Source organism: Pleurodeles waltl, chromosome 3_1 (genome assembly GCF_031143425.1).
Source record: "Pleurodeles waltl isolate 20211129_DDA chromosome 3_1, aPleWal1.hap1.20221129, whole genome shotgun sequence".
Lineage (NCBI taxonomy): Eukaryota > Metazoa > Chordata > Amphibia > Caudata > Salamandridae > Pleurodeles > Pleurodeles waltl.
In genome coordinates this window covers 704,826,172-704,845,339 of record NC_090440.1, presented here as the reverse complement: position 1 = coordinate 704,845,339, position 19,168 = coordinate 704,826,172, and positions in this window count along the sequence as shown.

Sequence of the window (19,168 nt, the reverse complement as noted above, 5' to 3'; positions counted from 1 at the left end):
CATGTAGAGCTATGCCAGCTCGATTTGAGTGTTATTACACTGGCAACTTACGACATAGTTAACATTATACTTTATAGGACCCCAGAGGAGATGTGGAAAATGGCAGGTGGTATAGCGCCCAAAAATATGGCCCCCCTCAACGTGGGCTTCAATGTCTAATTTTAATGCACCGTTGATAAATGTTAGATTTCTGTCCAAACACCCACTGGATAATTTCCATCTTATTTTGTCAGATGACTGGGAAATAGTTGTTCTCATGGGAACCTGGATTTCGGATGCTTCCTTACCATCTCAATTTCCCATTTAGACAAACAGAATCACAAAGACCGAGGGACTGCTATAATCTATCACTATGTATATAAGCGTGCCACTTCTAGGGCTCTTATCCCCATTGTCGTGGAAGGTTTTATATTTTCCCTCAAAATCAATGCAAATTTTGCCTTCTTCCCTAACTGTGAATGATTTGTTAGAAGTAGCCAGGAGTAGACTTCAGTTTGCTAATTTTTCTATTGTTGGTGATTTTAACATACATGCAGAAGTGGGATACTTTCCTTCCAGATTTCAGACGATTGATGCCTTTGCTTCTTTAAAATGTATGTCCAAAGGTTTGTGGCCCCCCACACATGCTGCTGGCCTTACTTCTGAATTTGAATTTGTGTTTAATAACTATCCTGACCAAAGTGTTACTGCTCCTATTCTGCTGACTTTGACTGACCATTATCTAATCCTGAAGTCTTTGAACCCTACTTTAAAAATGTTTCTACCTGTTAACTACACTCATATTTCTCACCCTTGGTATAAAGTAAATGAGGCCAACTTGCTGAATAACCTGTTCAGGGAAACTCCGATATTTAAGGGGGACCTAGAACTCGAAGCAGCTTTAACAAATAATTGGCTTTCATCAGCTATTGTTCTCGTCAGATGTAAAGAGTCCCCCAGATCCCGCCCTTTCGTGCTCTGGTTCTTGGCTGCTTCAAAGGCAGAAGAAATTAGGCAGAAGAAATTAAGCATAAGAGGGTGGACAGGCGTGGAGGAAAATGTACAGCTATGCTGACAAAAGATAAATCTGCTTTAAAGACATAGAATTGCACCATTCGATAAGCCCATGCTAATTATTTCTTGGTCCAAGTTGCAGCTGCTGCCAATTGGTCTAGAGAGCTTTTTAAAATAGTTTGAATGTTTTTTTGAGCCCAAAACATGAGTGTCATGCCGTTTCCTCCACCGAGCTCTGTGAAAATGTCTTCTTTCATGAGGAAATTGAAAACATGTATGAAGACTTTGATCATCTATCCAACTTTGATCCCTTTTTGCCGATCAGTAGCCATCCTGGACTACTTTTATCTGGCTTTCAAAGTATCTCGTAGGATGTCACAACACAGATCAACCTTGGAGAGTTGCTCTGGTTTGCCACTGGCTTCCTGTCCACCTGATGTCTTCGCAAAGGCTCTACATAGCTCCTGTAATCAACAATCTATTTAATCAATTGATGCAATAGGCAGCAGTTCCAAAGGCTTGGAAACGTGCATGTGGTTCCTTTAATTAAAAAGTCTTCTGCAGATCCTAAGGTCTCAGCCAATTTTAGGCTGATTTATCTCTTACCAGCGTTATCAAAAATGTACCTTGATGCTGAAAGTCTTTTGCATAGTATGCAGTCTGGCTTTTGAAAATGTCACAGTACGGTGACTGCTTTGCTTGAAGTAACCATGTTTATCAAATTGAGCCTGTGTCAACGTCAAGCAGTAGTGCTGTTAAATGGTTCTGCTGCTCTTGACAGTATCACATTCAAATCTGTTACAGCATCTAGTGAGGAGTGGCATATGCAGTTCTGACTTACTTTGGCTTAAGTCTTCCTTTCTGTTCATCACCAATCTGTTTACCTCCTGCCACACATGCTATTTATCAACTACCTCAGAAATGGTTTCCCACAAGGATGTTCCCTAAGTTCTACTCTTTTCCATGTTCACATTACCCCATTGGAGAGGATTTTTATTCATTTGGCCTCAAGGTGATGTCATACGCTAACACACAGCTTATGCTCTCGTTTCCTGAGGTAAATTGTGAGCTACAGGATCACCGAAATTATTCCTGATGAAAGTTGCCGAATGGATGAAGAGCAGTTGTTTAAAACGTAGTTTGGATAAAACAAATGCTGCTCTTAAGGAGGTCATCTTTTATTTGGTCCAGTGCATGGTGGCTCTCTGAGTTTGGGCCCCCTCCTATTCCAATGGACGAGGGGAGAATTATTGGTCTTAAATTTGATACGCATCTCTCCTTTCTCCCTCAGGTGAGAGCGGCAATCACAGCATCCTGTTTCACTCTTAGAAAACTTAAAAAGGACCCTTAGCTTAAATCCAGCGTATAACAGAAAAAATATTATATACTCTATAATTACTTCTTGTTTGGAACATGCAAATATTTCACATCTGGGCCTACTTGATTACTTACTTTGTTGCATTCAAACAGTAGATAATGCAGCCTCATGGCTTCTACCAAATCTTCCAGACAGCAAGCAACCTCTCCATACTTGAAAACTTTACATTGACTCCTGGTGCACCAACGCATCCAGTTTAAACGTTTACTGCTAACTTTCGGGGCATATAAAAAATGGCCTAATGTATATGAGGGATAGAGTTTGTGTATATTGTTCCTGCAGATCTGAGATTTAAAAAAAATTACTGTTGAGGTCCCCAGAGTGCATTGTGCACGCTTGTGTGCATGGACGTTCCTTTTTTGGGCCTAAAATGTGGAATGTTCTTCCGTACAGTATTTGTGCTTCCACCAATTAACAGACTTTCAAAACTCAATTAAAAACTTGAGCTATATCTCTTTATTTAGCTACTTTTAAAAACGTTCCCCTTCTAGCTATTTCAGCTCTGGAATGTCATTGTGGCAGCTACGCTATATAAATGACTCATTCATTCATGTTGGAGACCTTTAAAAAAACATGTCACAACCGGTGATTTAAACAATGAGGGCTGATGCAGCAACCTAAAAAAGTCTGAAAGTGCTTAAAGAATCCCTTTAACTATGCCCAAAGCAAAGCCTTGCTGTGCAAGAGGCAAACTGAGCAATAAAACGTCAGATACCTTACCTTAGAGGGGGGTCAATTTGGCGTGTGTTGCACCAAACTACAAATTTGTACCAACAACAAGCATCTACAGTTTTTGCAGAGGGATGTCTGGCTGCCAAAATGACATCAACCCCCTCTGGAGGAAGATCAAATGTGTTCAGCTGTAGCCGCTCAATTTCCAGACATGAAGGTGGAGATTATGGGTGCAGAACTCTGCCAACTCTGCCCTGTTGCTGCAATAGTAGGTCCTCCCAGAGGAGCAGCCTGATCGGGGAGAGATACTCATGCCCAGTACATTTAGATACCATGCCCGGCATGTTCAATCTGGGGCCACTTGGATGACTTGGGCCCGACTAGTCCGGATCTTCTCGAGCACTCTGGGCAGAAGAGACCTCAGCGAGAAGGCATATAGGACTCCCGAGTTCCACTCTAGGCAGAATGAGATTCCTAGCGAGAAACACCTTAGAAATGTCAATGCACAGAATTGATGACATTGTGCGTTCTCTGTGGGGGCAAATAGGTTGACCCAAGGTTTTCCTCATTTGCAGTAGAGACATTGCCCCACCTCTGGGTGTAACTGGCACTCGTGATCCACAAGGTATCAATGGCTGACCACCTCTGCCCTGGTATTGAAAGATCCTGCCAGGTGGTTACCCACCAGGAAGATCCATTGATGATCCTGTCATTTCCAGATGCACAGAGCCTCCTGGCACAGGGTCCAGGACCTCATACTGACTGCTTGTTGCAATAACATATGGCGGTGGTGTTGTGCATAGGAACCTGCACCAGCCTCCCTTCGCGGGACAAAAGGAAGGCTTTCAACACCATGCGGATGGCCCTGAGCTCCAGGAGGGTGATATGGAGCCGGGCCTCCCCAGGAGACCAGAGGCCTCTGATCGGCACCTCTCCCAGATGGTCGTCACAACCCAGAAAGGATGCAGTCAGTCAGGGAGAGAGGTCTGTCACTGACCCAATCACTGCTCCGTAACTACCACTGTAAATCTTTTGTAGTCTCCTCCGAAATCTGGATGTGGTTGGAGATGTGGTTGTGATGGTGGGCCCACTCAGACTTCAGATCTTTTTGCAGAGTCTGCATGTGCCACCTGGGGTGTTTACCATGCAGGATGCAAAAGGCCATAGGTCCCAATCGCCTCTGGGTAGACCTCACTGAAATCCAGGACAGAGGCTTAAAGACTGGGGTCATAACCTCAATGTCCTGGACTCTCCTCTTTACAAGGGAAAGGCAAGAAACTGAACAATGTCCGGAATAGCTCTGATGAAGGGAACCATCTGAGAAGGAATCATGTGTGACTTAGTATTATAAAGTCCAATACGCAGTACGTATCTTTAAGTTCCAGACTTTATTTCCATCTCCACTGCTCCGTCCGTTCATACAGCCTTCTTGATCACCTTCACCTCAGAGCTCCTCTAGTCAACTCAGCATTCTATTCCACCTTCCAGTCTCCAACTGTCTGAATGTTCCATGTTCCATCTCCACACACAGGGGAGCAGAGCATACCAATTCTAAAATCTAAATTACTTATAACTTCTACATTCCACTACTATTTTAAATGCCAACTACCTTACATTATAATTTCCTAATGTACTATAAAACTATATTACAACACATCTTCCCCTTTATAATGATATTGATACATGTTATCATATATATGCTGACATTGAATACAAAGTTGTTATAATTGCTGTACTCAAAAAGTTTTATGAACAAAGAAGCCATGCATCATAGTTATCATTTAGTGACCTTATAGTCCTTGTGCCAAAACGGAGGTCTAGAAAGACGGTTATTTAATGTTCTTCGCAATTCATTCCGAGTCACGTTCTGTGATATCTTTCCCCTTCTGGAGTTCTCATTTAGGATCTCATCGGTGTTAGTTGCCTTACAATTCTGTCCATGCTCCAACATTGGCCATTTTCTAACACAACAACATTTATTTTTTACCTTAGTGATGCAGAAGGGACCCATGAACTTGGTTTCTTTCATGTGAGACCTTGAATACCCCATAGGTTTCTTTATATATACTTGATCTCCCTCTTTCAAGTGTTGTTTTCTTACCCCATTTTTAGCATCATCTCTTTTCTTATACCTTTCTTGGTGCACCGCTACTTTTAGATTGGTATGTGGGATTGCATTTTCACTTTTCTCTCCTCCCCCTAGCCATGAGGTGAAGAACTTCGTGCATGGTTTTCTACCTCGTAATGCCGAAAACAGAGATATTTTTGTGATCGAATTCAGAGTGGTATGATATGTCCACAGCATATCCCTGATAGCATTTTCAACATTCACATGGTTGATACTGGCTAATTGAATACAATCCTTAATCATGCGGTTGGCCCATTCTGCCACCCCATTAGCTCTGGGGCAATATATCGCAGTGGTAAGATGTTTTATACCTACTGAGTCAAGGAATTGTTTCATCATCACAGACGTTAACTGAACTCCATTGTCCGTTATGAAAATTTCCGGAATTCCTTCTACAGCAAAAATGTTTTTGAGAAAGTTAGTAACAACATCAGTAGTAATTTGATTAACAAACTTAGTGGAAATCCAATGGGACTGGTAATCAATTAGTACAATTGCAAATTTTTTTGAAAGCCCCGAGTAGTTGAGAGGACCAATGATATCTAACGCTAACTTCACCCACGGTTTATTAGGAATTTGAATTGGGGAGATTGGAGTTTTACGGATTACTTTCGTTTTGTCGCTTAAAGCACAGATGGAACATTCTTTAACCTCATTTTCAATCATGGAGTCCATGTTAGGGAACCAAAAACTTTATCTGACTCTGGCTTTGGTGAGACTTCTCCCTAAATGGCCTTCATGAGCGAGTTTAATGATTTTGAGTCTAGGACTCTGAGGAGGTATAATCTTATCATTTCGGAGCACAAAATTGTTCTTCTCATTAATTTCTAATCTCACTTCCCAAAAATCTTTGATGCTGTCCTCAAGATCTTTTCTTACTAATGGCCATCACTCTTTGGATTTCACTTTCAAAAGGGATAAAGTGTCACCCTGTTGGTATGCTGTTTTCCATTCATCACTACTAATTGAAGGTAAGTCAATGAATAAAATGGGACATTCATTAATTTCAACATCTTCCTTGGTGTCTAGTGGAACCCTGGAGAGAAAGTCTGCTGCAGAATTTGTATTGCCATAAAGGTAATCAACATTAAAACAAAAGTTTTATAGGCCCAAAATCCATCTAGCAATTCTTGGTGTGCTATTGTTGAATCCTTTGGTGGAGAATACATATACCAGCGGTTAATGATCGGTACGCAAAATGAATTGTGTGCCCCAGAGGAAAAATTTCAAATGTTTAATGGCCCAGTAACACGCCAAGGCCTCTCTTTCAATAACAGAATAATTGGTCTCTGCTTGGCTTAAGGCTCTAGATGCAAAAGCTACTATTCTTTCTTTGCCATCTGTGATTTGAGATAAGGTAGCAACTAAACCTAACTTGCTGGCATCAGTTGTAAGAATACTTTTCCTATTATGGTCGAAGTTACAGAGATAGGGAGCTTCTACTATGGCTAGTTTAATTTGCTTAAATGCACGATCATGGCAATCGGTCCAAATATAGGGTACATGGTTTTTTAGTAATTCTCTAAGCTCAAATGAAATGGATGAAAACTTTTTACATACTTTGCCATAAACTCAGCAAGGCCAAGGAATGACCTCAACTCATCTTTGTTTTTAGGGGCTTCGGCTCTCTTCACAGCGTCCACTAGTGAGATTTTGGGTTTGAAACCGTCTTTAGAAATAACGTGTCCTAAATATTCTACTGAATTCACTCCCAAACGGCATTTTTTTTCCTGCTGTTCTCAATTTTTCAAGGACAACTCCTACATTTTTGTTGTGTTCTTCTTCCGTGGTTCCATAAATAAGAACTTCATCCTGAAAACATAGAGTTTTCGGAAGATCACCTAAGATGCTTTGCATAATTTTTTGAAAAACAGCTACTGCTGATACGAGCCCAAAAGGCATCCTATTAAACGTAAAGGAGCCAAATGGGGTGGTGAATGCTGTGAGCCACTTGGATTCAGGATGCAACTCAACTTGGTGATAGGCACTAGAAAGATCTAGTACCGAAAAGAATGCTGCTTCCCCCATAGTGCTTAAAAGTTTGTGGTTCCTGGGGAGAGGGTATCTTTCGACCCAGATATTCTTATTCAAGTCCCTCAAATCAACACATCTCCTAATGTCATTGCAACTACTTTTCTTGGCAATAACAATGGGGGCCAACCACTCTGAACACTCAATGGATTGTATTATCCCTAGAGTTTCTAATCGGTCCAACTCTTTCTTGACAGCATTTTTTAGAAGTGCGGTATGGGTCTGGTCTTGTGTATTACAGGCCTGGACCTGGGTTTAAGTTTGATTTTGTGTTGAAAGTTTTTTAGTAGGCCTAGTTTTTCACAAAAAATTCCGGGAACTCTTGGATAAAGGGTTCACTTGAGTTAGAGTTGTCAAAACATAGTACTTGCTCTGGGTTGTTTGGGTCTAGTTTTATTCCTAGCTCCTTTTGGTGCTGCCATCCCAGCAAACTGGAACCTTCTTCCACTACGTAAATCTTCCCAACTGTGGACCGACCTTTGAACGAAATGATACCTCTAAACATACCTTTTAAATGAATGGGATCCCTATTGTAACCTTTAGGACTAATATCAGGGTTTAATAACTCAATGCTGTTACCACTTTCTATCCTACTTAAATCGGAGGCATTTATAATTGTGAACGGTGAGCACGAGTCAGCATACACTCTTGTCATCTTATCATTAATCGCTATGGTACATACAGGATATTGGGCAGCATTATTACCATCTGAATTTACTTGCAGCACTATCTTTTTAACCATCTGGGAAATTTCTTCTTATTTCTTGGTGTCAAATGATTTGGTGGTGTGCTTGCACACCCTAGCAAAATGGCCTCTTTTACTGCACTTTCTACAAATTGCTGACTTGGCTTGGCAAGAGGTGGGATTAGCCAGATGATTGCTACTCCCGCAAAGGAAACATGTTAAATTAGCTCTTGTATTTCCATACTTCTGGAGCTGTTTCTCATTGCTTTTAATTTTGAGAATTTTGTCCTCCCTCGCATCGTTTGTGATTTCATTCACATGGTCCTCAGCCGGTGGGGATCTAATCTCTTGAAGGCATATTTCGGTATGTTCTATGGATTTTGCTATTTCTATCGCTTCTGGTAAGTCAGGTTGTTTTTGTAAGAGTTTCTCTTGTATTTTAATATTGTTTGTGCATCGAACTAATTGATCTCTAATGAGAGAGTCATTCAGGTCCCCAATCTCACACAAGGTACATAATCCTCTTAGTGCAGCTATATAATTAGTTACACTTTCTTGTCTTCCTTGACAGCGAGAAAATAATTTATGTCGTTCAAGTACGACATTAATCCTGTCTCTAAATTGTTTCTCCAGTTTTAAATATGTAGTAACATACTCATCCTGAGCCTGACCCTCAGGAACATGAGGTTAAGGAAGAGATTCATATATTTTTCTACCGTGTGTCCCCAAATTATGTAGTAAGATATGTTGCTTCCTGATAGGGTTGAATTTATCCCCCCCCAATTGCTATATGACTCAAAAATTTTAAACCAATCCTTCCACGGAACATTTGGTTCCCCCATTTCATTCAAGAAAGGAATTGGTCGAGACATCCCTGCAGCAGCCATTGTTACCATTTAAGTCTTTGAATACATTAATTTCCCTGAAACAATCACAATTTCTATATCATGCAATGTAAATTCACAACATGTAAAATTACCTTACTAATTCAGCTTCGTATTTATCATAGAGTGAACAAGGAAGTATAGAGAATTAGAGAAAGCCATTAGCACCAGTACAATCCCATCATGCATTGCTTACAATTAGAGAAACAACCTTAATACCGAACAGGTTGCACTACTCAGCAGTTTCAAACTGTATTCTTACATAACGGTAAGGTTTTCTTACTTAATTGTAATGATTTATATTATCTTGTTCGTATTGAATGTTTCTTTACATTACGGAATTACTGAAGCTTTCAATATTCCACTCAAAGTTATTTCTGAATATTGCCCACCATTACTGCTGTTAATGTGTTTATATATTGCGTGGATCGAACCCGTTAGTATGAGCAATTACTGCTGTGCCTGTCAGCGTTATCTTTGACAGGCACTTTGAGCGTTGTAATGTAAATAATAATTAAAACTTTAGAATATCGCTGTGCCTGTCAGCGTGAGTTTTGACAGGCGAGGGAATCGTCCAGGTCCGATAGTGCCAAGTACACCGATTCTTAAAAAGGTTGTGCCGGTTGTTGCTACGAAACAATCAGCGGCAGTGCGTTCAAAGTAAGCTGTGGCTGTCAGCGTGATTCCTGATAGGCGAGGAACGCGTTAGAAGTGTGCCGTTCGTGAACCAAGCTGTGCCTGTCAGCGTGATCCCTGACAGCCGAGGAACGCGTTAGAAATATACCGTTCCTGAACCAAGCTGTGCCTGTCAGCGTGATCCCTGACAGGCCAGTAGAATGCTGAGGCAGCGCGTCACCGGTGAGCTGTGCCCGTCAGCGTGATACCGGACAGGCGAGAAACACGTTGGATGTAAGCTTGAAACAGACTTAAACGGCGAGGCGAACAAAGCACACACAGCAGGGGCTGATCCTTCAACGGCACTGCACTCCTATGAAACACACGCAGCAGAATTGCTTAATACTTTCCAAATCTGATTTGTTGAACGCGTGGTTGATTCCAATTTCCAATTCCTTCCACTCACATTAAGAGTAAAGAAACACAATGGGACTGTTCAATGAAGGGCATGCTCAGAACTGTCCTGTATCTCACCAATCCGTCCAGCTTTACTTTAATCTGAATATTCAATTTTATATTGTCTGTTAAATCTGTTAAAGGATAGTCATTAATTACAGAAATGCCTATTTTGAGATGAGGTTGGTGTGATATGAAAGAGAATCTGATAAGGGGTGGAGATGAGAGTGCCCCCTTACGCACTAACTCGTCGCCAGTATTATAAAGTCCAATACGCAGTACTTATCTTTAAGTTCCAGACTTTATTTCCATCTCCACTGCTCCGCCCTTCATACAGCCTTCTTGTTCACCTTCACCTCAGAGCTCCTCTAGTCAACTCAGCATTCTATTCCACCCTCCAGTCTCCAACTGTCTGAATGTTCCACGTTCCATCTCCCACACAGGGGAGCAGAGCATACCAATTCTAAAATCTAAACTACTTATAACTTCTACATTCCACTACTATTTTAAATGCCAACTACCTTACATTATAATTTCCTAATGTAGTATAAAACTATAGGATGGGTACATGGGAATAGGCATCCTGCAGTACTAACACCACCATTCAGTCTCCAGGGATGGGGGCAGCTAAAAACTGGACTAATGCAAGTATCCTGTAATTTTCCTTCCAATGAAGGCACTGTGAGAGCACAGGTCTACAACAGGACAAAGCACTCCTTTGGCACCAGAAAGCAGCTGGAATACTCAGAGCGTACTTCCATCGAAGTCACCCTCTTGACAGCCCCTTTAACCAAAACGGCTTTCACTTCCAGCTTTAGGGCAGCCAGATGGTCTTCTGCCAGTCGCTCTTGGGATGGTGCTGTTCAGTGGCAAGGTGTACCCCTTCTGGGCTATCCGCAGGACCCACCTGCTTGACATGATTGTCAGCCAACCCGGCAAGATTAATCAAATCCTAACTCCAAATGGGTGACTTTGCTCCACTAAGAGTACGCTAAAAGGGCTTGGCAGACTGGGCAGTGAGTAGAGTCTTTAACTGACCCCAACAGAGACAATGGGTGAAAATGCTGGGCACCTCTGTTGTGGTTGAATTGACGGATGGTAAGGGCTACTTCTGCCATTGTCACAAAAGGAAGAGTAGGACTGATGCCCCTGGTGAGCCGGGGCACATAACCCCAAGGAACGCACTGTGGCCCGGATGTCCTTGAACCGCTCTAGAGCAGAATCTGCCTTGTTCCCAAACAGGCAAGTCATGTCAAAGGGCACATTCATGAGGGATGGCTGGACATCATCTGAAAAAATAGCTGACTACAGCAAGGTGTGGCAGCGAAGGAAAGCTGGTGCCAATGGCCGCCCAATGGAATTTATTGTGTCCAAGCCACAGCAAATTGTGAACTTAGCCACATCACCACTGTCCTGTATGGCTTGGGATAGGACAGCCCAAAGGTCTTCTGGGATACCTGGAAGGACTTGAAACAATCCCAAAGAGCGCGGGAAGAGTGGCCCAGGAGGAAGCTGGCCTTCACAGACCTGTTAGCCAAGCTGAAGGAACAAAATACCTACTTCATAAAGGTCTCTGCATGTTTGGAAACCCTATTGGATGAGTAGCTGGAAAGGTATTCGGATTTGTAGACGCCCATACCACCAGGCTTTCAGGGGAGGGGGCTGATTGAAGAGCAAGACGGGCTCAGTAGATGTTTGCCCTGATTGGAGCACTTCTATCAAGACATTGGTTTTGACCTTCAATGTGGGGAGCAGGAGGTTGAGAATGTCTGCTGCCTTATGCACGACTATTGCTAAAGAAGCACTCTCCTCAGTGGCAGGATCAGGGGGAGAGAAGTCCCAACTCAGGAGAAGTGACAAGACCACTGGCATTTTGAATGTCAGTGTATCATTTTTCTTTCTGGTATTGATGCACTATTTCATCACCTGCATTGTAACTGCTTTCCGAATGCATGCTAAATAAGGAATGCAACATATATGTCCTCCTTTATGGAGGCGGCGAGTCAAGCGCAAGTGGCACTTTGACAGAAATCGAGCACTGACTTGGTCGGTGTTGTAGCTGCACCAACACTGAGTCCGAGAGCAAAGTAGGTACTTCATCTTCTGGCATTGGAGTCTGCATCAGCGTCGAGTCTCCAGGAACTGGTGTGGAGCAAGAGGACACCCAGTGGTTGATTTTGAGGGTTCAACTAGTGCCAATGGCAAACTCTCCAGCAGTATCCCAGAAAAGTGGGGGGTGCCTTGCGGTTCTCTGGGGCACATAGTCATGCTAGAGATATATGAATGAGAATGGCCTGTCGCCACTCTTTGATCTGCATAGGTTTTGCAAACAGCCCTGGAAACTCGGACTGTGCTGCAACAAGTTGCAAGATGGGCTGTAAAGGCCAGACAGCTTTGGGAACAAAATCGAGAGTCATGGTGACACCATCACGCCTTCTCCGAAGAATAAAGAGGCAGGAAAGGGCAGAGTCCTGCTTGGATTTTTTATGTTTTTCCTTACACTTTCCTGAAGACTTGGAGCATAATGAAAACCGACCTCAGGAATGACTTGTTTGCCTTGTGGTCTCAAACAGCATAAGTCATGGCTCAACCCCAGGAACCACAGGATAAACTCGATGAAGACTTATCACAGACATCTGTTTGTGACCATTCTTACAAGATTTGAATACTGTCATCCTGGGAGGTGACATTTTCCTTGCACACTGAACACATTTTGGTTGAAAAGCTGTCTCAAAGAGGTGAGAAGCTCTGGATCTGCGTCTTGTGGTTCAGAAAAAAAGGAACTGACGTCAGAGCACAGGAGTGGCAACTAAATAGGCCTGCATATCATTTCCGGAGCAAAACGCCACCAGTGTAAAGCCTCATGGCGCCACCTACGGGCATGCAAAGATACTGCTGAAAAAAGTTTCCAGATCTAGTCTGTTGCCTGGGGAATATTCAAAAGGTGCAGTTAGCAGTCTCTATCAGAACAAAATGGAGAAAAATTAAGTGAAAAAGAAAAAAATGGAAGTGAAACACGATTGAATGCAAGAGAATCAGGTTCTGATCCACGCAGTACAGCAAGAAGGGAACTGAAATAGATGCACATACTTGGAGGGTATGTGCATACATGTGCAGTACCAGCATGCAAAGTTCATTTAAACCAGCAGGTTTTGGTTCAGCAACTTGGCAGCACAAATACAAAGGAAGACCTTGGAGAAAGCCAAGACTTAATAGCAATAAGCAGAGATTGATACAACAACCTGTGCTGAAAGAGATGTGGTGTGCAAGAGCTAGCTAGGGAATACAGGAGAGGGTGGAGCTTGAAGTGGATAGAAAGATCACATTCTGAGGGATACAGTGCTTGGGAACTGGCTTTCTACTGTTAACACACTGTTGTCTTTAGCTTTTAAACCATTTGCTATCACTGGTATTACTATGTATAGCGCTTGGTTGTTTTCATTGCAGTTAGGGAATGTTGGGGAGCAGTTATAGTTACAGCTGCAGTGGGGCTTCTTATTGAGGACGTGATGGTCTCTCACCTCCTGTACTTAGTATTGCAGCAGTGTTTGTGAAAGGACCTTGAGTCCAAGAGGATCAATGCTGGACCTTGCATCCTGACAGCCAATCAGAATACGGAGGTGCTGACCCACTGGGAAGAACGGCGACGACACTGAGGAGCAGCCAACAAAAAAAGGTTGGTGGAGTACGGAGAGTACTGAAGTTTAGTTAGATACTTACCTATAACTGCAGTTATCCAGTATTGGTACCTTTCATAGATTCACACACTTGAATCATTCCCCATCGTCAAAATCCCATGAAATACAAGTATGCACCGTCACTATAGGCCTCAATGGCAATGGACCATCTATTTAACCCCTACGGTGCCTTGGACAAGGTGATCTCGTCCAAGGCACCGGTTCCCGGGTGCCTTGGACGAGATCACCTCGTCCTGCACCTAGGAACTGGGGGGAGCGCTAGCGCTCCCCCCATGAGCTCCCCACCCACCTCCCCCGGTGGTGGGCGGAAGGGGAAGCCCTTCCCCTTCCACCCTCGCCCCCTCCACCCCCGTGACGTCAGCGCGTATCGCGCGCTGACAATCACAGAGGGCCTCCTCCCATCGCGCTGGAAGCTCAGCTTCCAGCGCGATCGAAAGAGAAATGCAAAGCATTTCTCATTCGATCACGTGGGGGAGGCCCAGAGAGGCTTCAAAGGGAAGGAAACGAATTTCCTTCCCTTTGAAGTCTCTCTGAGCGTTTCAAAAGCCGGATTGCAAAGCAATCCGGCTTTTGAAACGCCCACTAGATACCAGGGATTTTGTTTGTTTGTAGAAATTGGCAATAAGGGAGCGACCCCTTGGGCAAGGGTCGCTCCCAGGGGGGGGATTTTTTTAGAAGGCCTTTTCTGCCCCCCCCCCCAGGGGGGGGGCAGAAACCTCTAGGCACCAGGGATCATTTTTTGTTTTTTTTGGAGGTGGGGAGCGACCCCTTAGGCAAGGGCCGCTCCCCTAGGGGTCAAATTATATTTAGGCCATTTATCGGGAGACTTAGGGGAATGCTGGGTGGAAGGAAATTTGTGGCTCCTCTCAGATTCCAGAACTTTCTGTCACCGAAATGTGAGGAAAATAAGTTTTTTTAGCCAAATTTTGAAGTTTGCAAAGGATTCTGGGTAACAGAACCTGGTCAGAGCCCCACAAGTCACCCCATCTTGGATTCCCCTAGGTGTCTAGTTTTCACTAATGCATAGGTATCGTAGGTTTCCCTAGGTGCCGGCTGAGCTAGAGGTCAAAATCTACAGGTAGGTACTATGCAAAAAAACCACCTCTGTTTTCTGTCAAAAAATGTGATGTGTCCACGTTGTGTTTTGGGGCATTTCCTGTCGCGAGCGCTAGGCCTACCCACACAAGTGAGGTATCATTTTTATCGGGAGCCTTGGGGGAACATAGAATACCAAAACAAGTGTTATTGCCCCTTGTCTTTCTCTACATTTTTACTTTCCAAATATAAGAGTGTGTGTAAAAAAGACGTCTATTTGAGAAATGCCCTGTAATTCACATGCTAGTATGGGCACCCCTGAATTCAGAGATGTGCAAATAACCACTGCTCCTCAACACCTTATCTTGTGCCCATTTTGGAAATACAAAGGTTTTCTTGATAGCTATTTTTCACTCTTTATATTTCAGCAAATGAATTTCTGTATACCCGGTATAGAATGAAAACCCACTGCAGGGTGCAGCTCATTTATTGGCTCTGGGTACCTAGGGTTCTTGATGAACCTACAAGCCCTATATATCCCCGCAACCAGAAGAGTCCAGCAGACGTAACGGTATATTGCTTTAAAAAATCTGACATTGCAGGAAAAAGTTACAGAGTAAAACGTAGAGAAAAAGTGTTTTGTTACCTCAATTTCAATAAAAAAAAAATTCAGTTGTTATTTTCTGTAGGAATCCGTTGTAGGATCTACACAAATGACCCCTTGCTGAATTCAAAATTTTGTCTAATTTTCAGAAATGTTTACGTTTCTGGGATCCAGTATTGGTTTCACACCCATTTCTGTCACTGGCTTGAAGGAGGCTGAAAGCACAAAAAAACGTAAAAATTGGGTTTTCCGATTCAAGTCTGCCTGTTCCTGAAAGCTGGGAAGCTGGTGATTTTAGCACCGCAAACCCTTTGTTGATGCCATTGTCAGGGAAAAAACCACAAGCCTTCTTCTACAGCCTCTTTTCCCCATTTAAAAAAAAAAAAAAAACGAAGATTTCACTGTATTTTGGCTGATTTCTTGGCCTCCTTCAGAGGAACCCACAAAGTCTGGGTACCTCTAGAATCCCTAGGATGTTGGAAAAAAAGGACGCAAATTTGGCTTGGTTAGCTTATGTGGACAAAATGTTATGAGGGCTTAAGCGCGAACTGCCCCAAATAGCCAAAAAAAAGGCCTAGCACAGGAGGGGGAAAAGGCCTGGCAGCGAAGGGGTTAACAACATATCCACATTATTTTGTAAGAAGAACTAAACTTGAACTATAACCAATCAGGTGACAGTAGCCTCTAGAACACTCCCAAGAGAGGTAGATTCCCTCAGATTTTCGAGCACAATTGAAGTATTCTAATATAAGTTATGAGGGGAGCCTCTCAGAGGAGAAGGGTTGGTCGCATGTGAATCTATGATAGATACCAATACTGGATAACTGTAGTTACAAGTATCTAATTTTCACTATTGTGTTATGAAACAATACTATATTTGCGGATGGTGTGTAATAATACAATATACTTACATTTATAATCATAATATCTAAAACAAATATATATGTTTATATATATATATATATATATATATATATAAAAATCAATAAATAAAACAAGAGCTATGCAAATAACACTAGGTAATAAACGAACAGTTAAATTGTAAAGAAATTTTCTTTAAATAAAGGCTCACCTTACTGAAACAAATATCTCAACCCATCTTGTCCTACGGCTGCCTCCTCTCTGAGTACCGACTGCAGGCAGTAATGCTGCGTAAATGTGTGGGTATTCTTCCATGTTGCAGCACGGGAAAACTTCTCTAATGGCACGCCCGCAAACAGAGCAGCTGAGGGGGATACTGCTCTCGTTGAGTGTGCTTTGGCTTTGAATGTTAGCGTTTTCCCCGCCTTTGTATGACAATACTGAATTGCTGCGGAGATCTATCTCGCGATCGTGGTCTTGGTAACTGCATACCCCTGATATCCTTGGTTATATGAGACAAACAGTTGATCAGATTTGCGTTTGTCCTTTGTACGATGAAAATGGAAATTAATACATCTCTTGAGATCCAGAGTGTGAAGTGATTGTGCAGCTGAGGTAGCCAGATTGGGAAAGAAAGTGTGAAGAATGATAGGTTCATTCAGATGGACATGAGTTGACACCTTTGGAATAAATCGGGGATTTGTTCTTAAGAGGACAGTCATCCGTGTAATGCAAGTATGGCTTTTGTGTCGTGAAGGCTCGTATTTAGCTAACTTTTCCTGCAGAAGTACGCACTAGTAATAATGCCACTTTCCATGTTAAACATTTTAAGTCAGCTTTGTGAACGGGCTCAAAGGGCAATATCACTAACTGAGCCAGTATTATATTGAGATGTCATCCCAGTAATGGGGGTCAGACCGAAGGAAAAGTCCTAAATAGTCCTTTCATAAAATGTTTCATTAGTCTCTACGAGACTGCATTTCAATATCGCTGCAAGGTGGAGCTAGACTGATCCATGCGTCAATCCAGATTTTGCCAGAGATAATAGGTACGGCAAGATCTGCTCCGGAGATACCTTTAAAAAATGGAAGTTAGAATGTTGACATCACATGTAGAATCTTTTCCATTTAAACTTATATGTTTTGATGGTGGAATCAGCTCTTGCTTTGTAAAGTATATCCTTGCAGTCTTAAGGAAGGTCTAAATCCTTGAATTGATTAAACTCAGGAGCCATGCACACAAGTGAAGAGAAGTTGGGTACGGATGAAGGATCTGCCCTGTGTCTCTGGTTTGCAAAGTTTGAAATGGTGGTAGGTGAGTGGGTTAGAATTCTACATCAAGAGCAGTTCCGTATTGTTGGCCGTGGCCATCTAGGAGCAATGAGGATCAGGCAACACTGCTCCCTTTAAATGTTTGAGAACCGTTGGTATGAGAGGGATAAGGGGAAAAGCATATGCATAAATCCCTGACCATTGGGTCAAAAGGGCATTTCCCCACAATCCCGGGAGCGGGTATCGACTGCCGTAGAATTGGCATTTGCCATTCTTGTCTGTTGTAAATAGGTCTAATGCTGGCCTGCCCCGTTGTGAGAATATTTTGATTGCTCTTGATCCGGCTCCCAATCGTGACAGCTGTCCATTGTCCTGCTGAGCGTGTCCGCTAGGGTGTTGATTACTCCTGACACATGGTCTGCCTTTAGCGATATGTTGTGAACAGTGAGCCAGTTCCAGAGCTCTTGAGCTTCCTGGAATAGCGTTTGAGATCGTGTTCCTCCCTGCTTAGTGATATAATGCACGCTGGTGGTATTGTCTGTGCGAACCAGTACTGAGGCACCTGCTATTCTCCAAAGAAAAGCCTGCAGAGTGAGGATATGGTCTTCAATTCTAACCTGTTGATATGCCATGTTTTCTGTTGCGTTGACCAGTGCCCCTAGATCTGCAAGGCTTGCTGGTGGCTGCCCCAACCCTGCGGGATAGCATCTGTTATGACAAACTCGGGGATCTGAGGTAGAAATGTGAGGCCCCGTGACAAATGAGAAATTTGGGACCACCATTCCAGAGCTTTTTTCACAGCTTGGCATAATAGTCACAATCTGGCCAAATAATCCTTCTGTCTGGATCCACTGTTATTGCAGTTCTTATTGAAATGGCTCATGTTGAGGCGTGTAAGAGGTACCACAGTGATTTTAGAAGACATTATGCCCAGCAACAATTTGTAGAGGTGAACCGAAGTGGACTTTCTTTTTGACAGCCTGACTGCTAGAGCTTGGTTTGTCAGTACGGAGATAAATATGCCTTGTTGTTGATGGCATCCAGAAGAGCACCCAGGCATACTGCAGTCTGACTTGGAATAGTTAATGATTTCTGTAAATTGACTGTTAGACCCAGCCACCAAAATAGGTTGAGACAGGCTTGAGTGGTCCTGTTAGCCTGAGACCTTGTTGGGGCTTTTAGCAACCAGTCGTCCAAGCAGGGAAAAACTTGGTGACCTTGGGTTCTTAGAGCAGCTGCTGCAGGTGCTAGGCACTTGGTGAATATGCTGATTTGAGCCCAAATTGAAGAACCCTGAATTGATAATGGGTACCGGCTACGGGGAAGCGAAGATAATTCCTGTGTTGGGGAAGTATGGGGATGTGAAAATATGCATCCTCCAAATCAAGTTGTCATGAAGTCTCTGCTGATGAGGAGATGTGAGATAGCGGAGAGGGTGATCATCCAAAATGATTACTTGCCTAAGAATGTGTTCGGCTTTCTCAAATCCAGAGTGGGTCTCCATTCCCCTGTCTTTTTTCAGAAGAGGAAGAATCGAGAATAGAAGCCTGTGCCTTTTGTGGCAACTTAACTCTCTATTGCTCCCTTTGCGAGAATGATGAGGGCTTCCTTTCTTATTAAGTGAAGTGGAGGAAGGGAGGCGGGGTGCGCTCCCCGTGGAGGGTTGTTTGGAGCTTTTTGCACAAATTCTAGAGTATGGCCAAAAGCGATCAACTCCAATACCCATTTGTACATAGTTATCTCCCTCCATTGAGGTAGGTGGCTGGAGATCTTCACACCCACAGGATGTGATGTGATGTTTGTAGCTGGCAACGGAAAAAGGTCACTGTTTGAGACCCATATCTCTACCCTGGGGAG